General features: G+C 37.2%; 1 protein-coding gene across 1 annotated transcript in view; it reads left to right on the top strand.

Moving 5' to 3' along the window:
* The first annotated feature begins 237 nt into the window (after positions 1–237).
* Positions 238–8,227, top strand: part of pcdh15b (protocadherin-related 15b) — a 231,843-nt gene continuing 223,853 nt past the window's right edge. Inside the window, exon 1 of the mRNA XM_053640491.1 lies at positions 238–666. The gene's annotated coding sequence lies outside the window, so the exon portion shown is untranslated. The remainder of the gene's footprint in view (positions 667–8,227) is intronic.

Here is an 8,227-nt window from a genome sequence, read left to right as displayed (position 1 = left end):
ATACATATATTTTTTAAAAATATTTTTTAAATTGTATATATAAATTATATATATATATAAATTTGAAAAATCCTGCTTTAAATGAGCAACCTAGGTCACGTGACTTTAATTCGGCAGTACCGATTGGCTATGCAAATTTGTTGCGACTCCGGATCTGCCGATTGGTCCGTGACTCATGCGTACGTTCACCTGAAACAAAACGCAGGCGCGTGCAGAACTGGACAGCTCCGTGTCTTGTTCAGAGCTACACACACGCACGCACACACACACATACACACACACACACACACACACACACACTGGTGTGTCTCCTCCGTAATGCGATTACTCTCGTGTCGTGGGGATTTAAGGGTCATTTCGGAAAATCGTTGCCAACGGCCTTGGAGGTAGAATAGGACATTTGGACAACACTTTTTTGCTTTTGTTTTGCTGGCCTGAAATTAGCTGGAGAGTTTGAGGGTGTAAACCAGCCTATGGGAGTGTGTACTGATGTAGCGGAGAGTAGCGCGCGCACACACGAACGCACACACACATACACGCACGCACGCACGCACGCGCAGAGGGCGCTAGTGTGTGGCGGAGGAGCATTTCTACAGGATGTGCTCGCTTCTCAGGCACTTTCACGCCGTCTCTGAGAGGGATTACCTGCCTTTCCAAACTAGCATGGTAAGACTTTTCCTGTGCATTATACAGATCCTGTATTAATTCCTGTTATTAAAGCGCGACACTAACAGAAAGTGAGACTGAATTTGGTAGCAGGTTGATTTGGCACTGGCTCGCGCCTTGTTCCGCTGACAGACTGACATCATGTTCGTGGCTGGATCGGATCATGAACCTAAGCTCCTTCTCGTGTAATACTTGTGTCTAGACTATCCGTGCAGTATTAACATTGCTGCTTATTATATTGCATTGTATTGCATAGACCTAGTATCTTGCATGAAAGTAAAATACTAATTCATACCTTAAGATATTCACTTTTGGGATGTTTGAAATTGGGATATTTGGGGAAAAATTATATATGTCTATATATATATATATGTGTGTGTGTGTGTATATATATGTGTGTGTGTGTGTATATATGTGTATATATACATACATACACACACACACACACACACACACACACACATTGTGAATCAATCAAATCATGCATGCAGGCATGAGGAATTGAAGGATTATGGAGCAGTTCATCCAATTAGCTCGAACATCCTCCACCAATCTGTTGCCTTCCTACAGTAAAAGTACTATTGATTGAGGTGAAAGTGCGCATTGAGAGTGAAATCCAGTGTCTCTGGATTGTAGATGGATGGAGTGGCACTGCTCACTGCACACTGCTCACTGTAGCTTATAAACCTTATTTATTTCATCGTTTGGTTTTTTCCTGGAGCATGCAGGTTGGGGTTGGTGTGAAGGAGTAAAGCTTATAGGAAAGGAGATTAATCTTCAAGACAAAACACCATAATAAACCACCTGCTTGCACTTTGAAGCGTTGCTCGTCTGAGTATTGTTTATTTCCTCTCATGGTTAGTGTCACCATGTTTTTAAGCATATTTATTGATTCTAAACTTTGACCCCCGTTATACTATACTACACTATACTACACTACATTATACTATACTATGCTTTCATTGCTGTTTTTGCACTCTTACAAAGCTGATGAATACATTTAAACGCTCTTACCCTGTGATATCCAGAGACTTGCAGACTGTAACAGGATGTAGGGAAGCTATTCATTTTCTTACAAACTACCCAGGTGATTTTAATAAAATGGATAGCCGGCAGGGCAACAGAATGTAATTATCCCACCACATGCTGTGGCTGTTCCCTGAATAGGGTAAAAACCTTTTCTGCTAAAGGACCCATGGGTGTCTTACACTCCCCCCTCGTCTGCTAATCAATTATTGACTCATGCCACACACGAATAATAGCTTCTGTCATGACGAGTCATTTAATTCTTTCAAACAAGCCTGTTTAAGTGAATCGAATGACGTATGATGTATGAGTCTTTTGATTCACCTTTCAGGCATGGATCTACAAATATTGGTATACATATATACACTCAGAAAAAGACTTAAAATGCTCAAAGGTATGTTTCCTTGTCGCTTGTTGGATATTTCACCTGGAAATATTCAGTCTGCACAAGAGTTTGCAGAGTTTTTTTTCCCATTGATCGTTGCAGCCGAAAATGCTTGATTTTGCGGCAGCTTTTTTCAATATTTGCATTTTTTTTTTTTTGAATCGTAAAATTGCAATTTGGACTTAGTCTAAATATAAAAAATATATATATATATATATATATATATATATATATATATATATATATATATATATATATAAAATAGATTTTTTGTATAAAAAAGGCTAAAACAGTATGCCTAAAATTTTAATAATAATTAAAATATATGTAAAGTAGTATAATGGAACATGTAATGCTGAAGATAAATTTAGAAAATATTATTTCTGAAAATTTACGCATGACAGAAAGGGGTAAGTATAAGGCGTTCAGAGGAGACTGGCACAAAAGCACTTCTTTTCACTTAATTTTTTTTGTTATTATTATATTACTTAAATATATTTTTGTTTTATACAGAATGTTAATAAAGATTGAGAATGAAAAATAGTAGAGAGCTACAGAAGATCACATTAATTTACAGTAAAGCTCTCAAGTGATTTGGAGGTGATTTACTTCTCATATTTAAAAAAAGACCCTTAAATTGACTGTCCATAAGTGTGGACACCATGCATGAAAGGGTAAAGGTACATAACTGGACAGCAATTACCTTTTAGAGTAAAGCTTTGAAGGTACACGACATGCATTGACTAGGTAAAATATAACTCAAACTCTTAACCACCGAAACATTACAACTAGTTCAAACTAGCCTGCACTGATTCACACACACTGAAAGATTGGAATGAATGAGTGCAAGCTAGTTGAGCTATTTGTGATGGTTCAGTGGTTGAGGCGTTGAGTTACAGGTCAGAAGGTTGTGTGGTCAAATCCCAGCAATGGGAATGGTTATTAGCTGAATTATGATACAATAATCAGTTGGTAAAGGCAAATAGTTATCTTATATCTTATCAGAATAGAGTGGAGAACATATTAAACACTAACCAAAATTATTCTGAGAGCATGCCATAACATGGCCAAACATCTGCGGTAAAATGTTAAAAAACAAACAATACAGTCATCACAAAAAACCTCCCTTAGCAGCGATAACTGCGGCACAGTCTTTATTTTGGACAAACCATCTGTGTTTTCTGGCATTTGTTTCAGAGATGTACTGCACTGTGTGTCATAAGACCTCCCTGAGGTTTTTGGAGATTATTCGACACCTTACTTGAACTTTCGATCCGACTCCTCCCTGAGCGTCTTGATTGGGTTAGGACTGGGTGACTGAGCAAGCCATTCCATTACAGACAGCTCTTCTCCAAATCTCTTTTGCATCTCCTACACATTCTGAGTTGTGTTTTACGGTCACCAAGGTTGAACATTATTCAAAAGTTCAAAAATTTTTCATAGAAGTGTACTTTACAGTGACTTGAATATGATTGTGAACTCTTCGGTGAGCAGTTTTGTGTATGAGCAGTGTAGTGTTTTCAAATTCTTCGGTAATTGTTGTAATTACAGTAGTGATATGGAGGAGTTTAGAACAAGACGTCTCAGATTGTCCAGGTTTAAATCCTGTTTTGTTTCCCCTATTATATACGAGTGCATCGTTATATTATATTTAACCTGTAGTTCTGGTGTTGTTTGTTGAGCTGTACTGTGTAATTAATTCTCACTCTCAAGTCCTTCCACCAGGTTCAGACCTTGGCCTGGTTTATACAGTGGATATAAAAATTCTACACACCTCTGTTAAAATGGCAGGTTTTTGTGTGTGTGTATATATATATATATATATATATATATATAGTACATAAAATTTTGGGTGCACACTCTTTTATAGCAGGGCATGTGATTGTGCTTGGAATGAACCAATCAGATTCAAACTCCTGCTCAAAAGTAATTATCATACACCTGTCATCAATGAACTGAGTCTGATTATCCCCAAATAAAGAGTATCTGTTCCTGCAGGATTTTCATTACATTTTCTTGTTTTTTATCTGACTGCTCAGAGCTTAGAAACCGTGTATGGGATCTCATTGATAGGTATCAATCAGGAGAGGGGTACAAAAGAATTTCCAAAACATTGGATGTTCTATGCAACACCGTGTAGGTCATTATCATTTGCAAGTGTAGAAAACGTAATCAGGGAGGCTGCCAAAAGACCTACAGCAACACTACATAACAATAAAGTACTGGTTACTCCCTGCAAGTGACAGCGATCTATCGTATTCTTCACATGTCTGGGCTACGAGGTAGGGTGACTAGATGGAAGCTCTTTCTCCCCTGCCCCCGTTTTCAACCTTCTAGCAGACAAGTGCAAGATGTTGGTAGACTCTTACTCAAAAGGTCTGAGTGCTGTATTACAATCAAAGGGTGCAGAGTAAGAAAGTATTAGTTAAGGTGCATGCACCAGTTTATTGTACTTTTTTTCTTACCTTAAAACATTTCTATTTGTTTTACACTTGATTTTTTTGTTGTTGCTATATCACATTCAAGGTGGAACAAGATTGAATTATTTATCTTGGTGGAATGTTTTACATCACAAAAACCTGCAATTTTAGCAGGGGTGTATAGACTTTTTATATCCATTTTATATCTGCATCTGGGTATCTGCAAGGTCTTAAGGGCATTGTGCACTAGCGGTCGACAGATTGATCGGTTTTACTGATTAATCGCCACTGATAACCAATTGCTGGAGCTATCAGTTATCGGAAAAAGTCCACACTGATAGTTTTTTTCCCGGTTGCATCCGTTGCGGGAGCGGCTGAGAAGTGTCCACTGCCATTATACAGTATGAGAGTGGCCTCTAGAGACGAAATAAAAACTATCACTGACAAATTTAGTTGTGTTATTTGAAGTGTTTTGTTTTTTATTCATTTTGGATGTCTCTATTATTAATTATTTGGAGTGTTACTTTTTCGTTCAGTTTGGATGTATATCCTTTATTTACTTTGATATTTATTAACAGTTAATATATATTAATGTTTATAAGTATTTATTTTATTTTTAAAAAAAGTACAGTACATTTTCATGGTACAGTAAGTACTGTTTATTTTTGTAATAAAGTTCAGCAATATTTTACTTTCTTTGTTATATTTTCATTCAGTATCAGTTTTAAAAACTATTGGTTCCTCAATCGGTTATCATCAGGTACTGCTCAACTTAGTTATCAGTATCTGTAACATCCACTATTGGTCGACCTCTGTTGTGCACTTGTGAATCTACTATCATACTTGCATGTAAGGTGAATATGGCAATTAGGAGGCAGTCCTGAAAATCCTGAAAGTCCTGAAAGATTCATGTCACTGCAGAAAGAATACAGAAGAATCAAATGTGGATGACACTGATATAACATTGAGAATCACTACTTACCTCCAGTTTCTACATCACAGATCCTGTGCTATGAGGTATTTAATGTGGATTTACTCTGCAGAACGACCCAAAGATGCGTATGGATATTGCATATTAAAATTAACAAGTTGTCAACCTGAATCACAGTCAGTTTCAGTCCTTATATTACTAGTAATGCAGTTGTTGAATTAAATATTATTAAGCCTCAGCCATGCACACCAAAACTTCACCTCAGACAAATAAGTCAATATGCTGCAGGCTTGCAATCCCAGATGAATAAATTTTCGAATAAATGTTAACCATCTCTGGTTCCCTGGTGGACTAGTGGCTAACATGCGCTGCTCACAACGACGTGGCTTGGGTTTGATTCCCGGTCAGGTAACTGATCTCAGCCACTAGTGGGTTAAACGAGCCAGCGCGCTGTCAGTGCTGGTCCCATGCTTGGAAAATGGGGAAGGGAATTGTGTCAGGAAGGGTATAAAACACCATATTCACACTGTAGAACAAAAGAACACCATAACCAGTCTGAAGCATGCTGGAGGCATGCTTCTCTTCAACTAGGACTGGGGCTTTAGTCAAGATAGACTGAATTATGGATCGCTCCAAATACCAATCTATTTTGGTACAAAAACTGCAGGCATCTCTTAGTCAGATAAAGATGAAGACAAAAATCCACCCTCTAGTCACTGGGGTGGGGTGGGGTGGGGGGTGGGGGGTGGGGGTAAAATATAGTAAATATTTACTAATATTGTGCCCATGCTGATAAGTGGAGCTGCAGCTCTCTCTCTCTCTCTCTCTCTCTCTATTTTTCTCTCATGCACATTAGCACTTTCTCTCTGTTGTGCACATTAGCACTTTCCAGATGCTTGGTGATCATTATGAGGATTTGCAATGAGAATAAGTAATTTTATTACATGGAAAAGCAGTCTGTGTTGTCTGTGAGTGTGAGACCACAAGGGATGAAGGGAAATTTGTGAAAGACAGCCAGTATACAGCAGTGTTTTTCCCACCGCTTTGAAAAAAGTATATTTACATATTTACACAGTCTTTTTTTTTTGGATGACTGATGAATGGCGAACAACAAATGGCTATAAACAATAAACAATACTCATATTTTTAGCATAGTGTCTTAGACACCGTTAACTAGAGGACTGGAGCAGTACAGGAGACTTACTGGGATTGCACCTGACATTAAGCCTCTTACTGTCACCTTAGATTAGACGTCTTAAACATACTTGAAAATACGTACAGGTTATAGAGGTGAGACTACAGGTGACTACACTTTCAAAGAAAAACGCTTTCACACAATCACTTTAACGGCAATTAAACACAGAGTTTTGTGCAAGTCAGGTTTAAAAGCTTGACTGATTGAACTGAATTTTCTGAAGGTTCTTGTGTGAATGGGTTCTCAGTAAGAGGCAAGCTGTATTTTTTGTCAGATGCACACATTTATTTATTTATTTTTAAATATTCATATCATTTACAAAGGGGTATTTTGGAAAGCCAAGACTCTACAGTTTTGTTTACACATTTGCATGATAAAATTCCATGAAGCAAAAGATGATAGTTAATCTCATCATGCTGAGCTTCACCATCAAAACAGCCCAAACACAAACAGTTAAAAGAGCACAAGGAAATAATGCCTAAAGTCAGTGGAACGGACTAACAGCATAAACGTGATGAAGTCAGAATGAAGGAGCTGGTGTCCATTCATGCCAGTGACGATTTGTTTTATGAATGGTGCAGCCCTGTATGCATCAAGACTACACAAGCAAATCTGTAGCAGACACTGAGAACTAAGGATGAACATTGCCTCTGTGCATGTTTTAAAACTAAAAAATGTAAACACTGAAGAGAGCATGTCATTGAAAAATACAATGCTGTAGCATGCAATATTGATGTGCAGGATAGGAACTACTGCTCCTTCCACCATCTGCCTCTGTCCGCCAGTCTGTGTGTGTATCAGTGTGTGTGTGTGTGTGTGTGTGTGTGTGTGTGTGTGTGCGTGTGAGAGAGAGAGCGAGAGAGAGAGAGAGAGAACACACGGCATAAGCAAAGAGAAGACACAGGTGATAAACAAACTCAAAATTAAAACAGATTTGAAATGTGACATGCTAAGTTTCAACAGAAGTGATGCTTTGTGCCTCAATTAATGCTTTGAAATGTGTAATACTAATATATTATCAGACCTCCCAAGCGTTACGCATTTTGTGTATGCCAAAAGAGCAGTCTTTTTCTCTCCAATGAAATGAAGGATGAGCCAAATGACATGTGAACCTGGAATGATCTGCACAGGTGTTTTAAACTCTCCAATATTAACAGACACTTTCTGTAAACCCTGCCCCCTTCTTCCAATCTAATGTACTCTCACTTTCTGTCAAATATTCTGTTAAATTATTATGTTAAATAGAGAATATTTTGAGTTCATGAAATAAAACCTATGTATCAGTGGATGTGCTACTTCATAGGGTGCCATTTGTAAAATGTTGCAAGTTCTAAAATCCGTTCAGGTTTTGCACATTTAGCATTTCCAAATGTAAAAAAAAAAATGCTATAAAATCTTTTAACTGTGACATTTTTAAACATTTAGCGAGAAATCCATATAAATTAATGCAATAATGCAAAACTATAAAATAATATATAAATATGTGCTAAATGTAAATGTTAAACATAATTGCAAATTCTAAATGTTAAATGTAAATGTTAAATATAGATGTTAAATATAAATGTAAATGTTAAATCAAAAATTTTAATCTAATGTTAAATGTA

Source organism: Ictalurus furcatus, chromosome 13 (genome assembly GCF_023375685.1).
Source record: "Ictalurus furcatus strain D&B chromosome 13, Billie_1.0, whole genome shotgun sequence".
Taxonomy (NCBI): Eukaryota; Metazoa; Chordata; class Actinopteri; order Siluriformes; family Ictaluridae; genus Ictalurus; species Ictalurus furcatus.
This window is presented reverse-complemented; position numbering and strand designations above follow the sequence as displayed.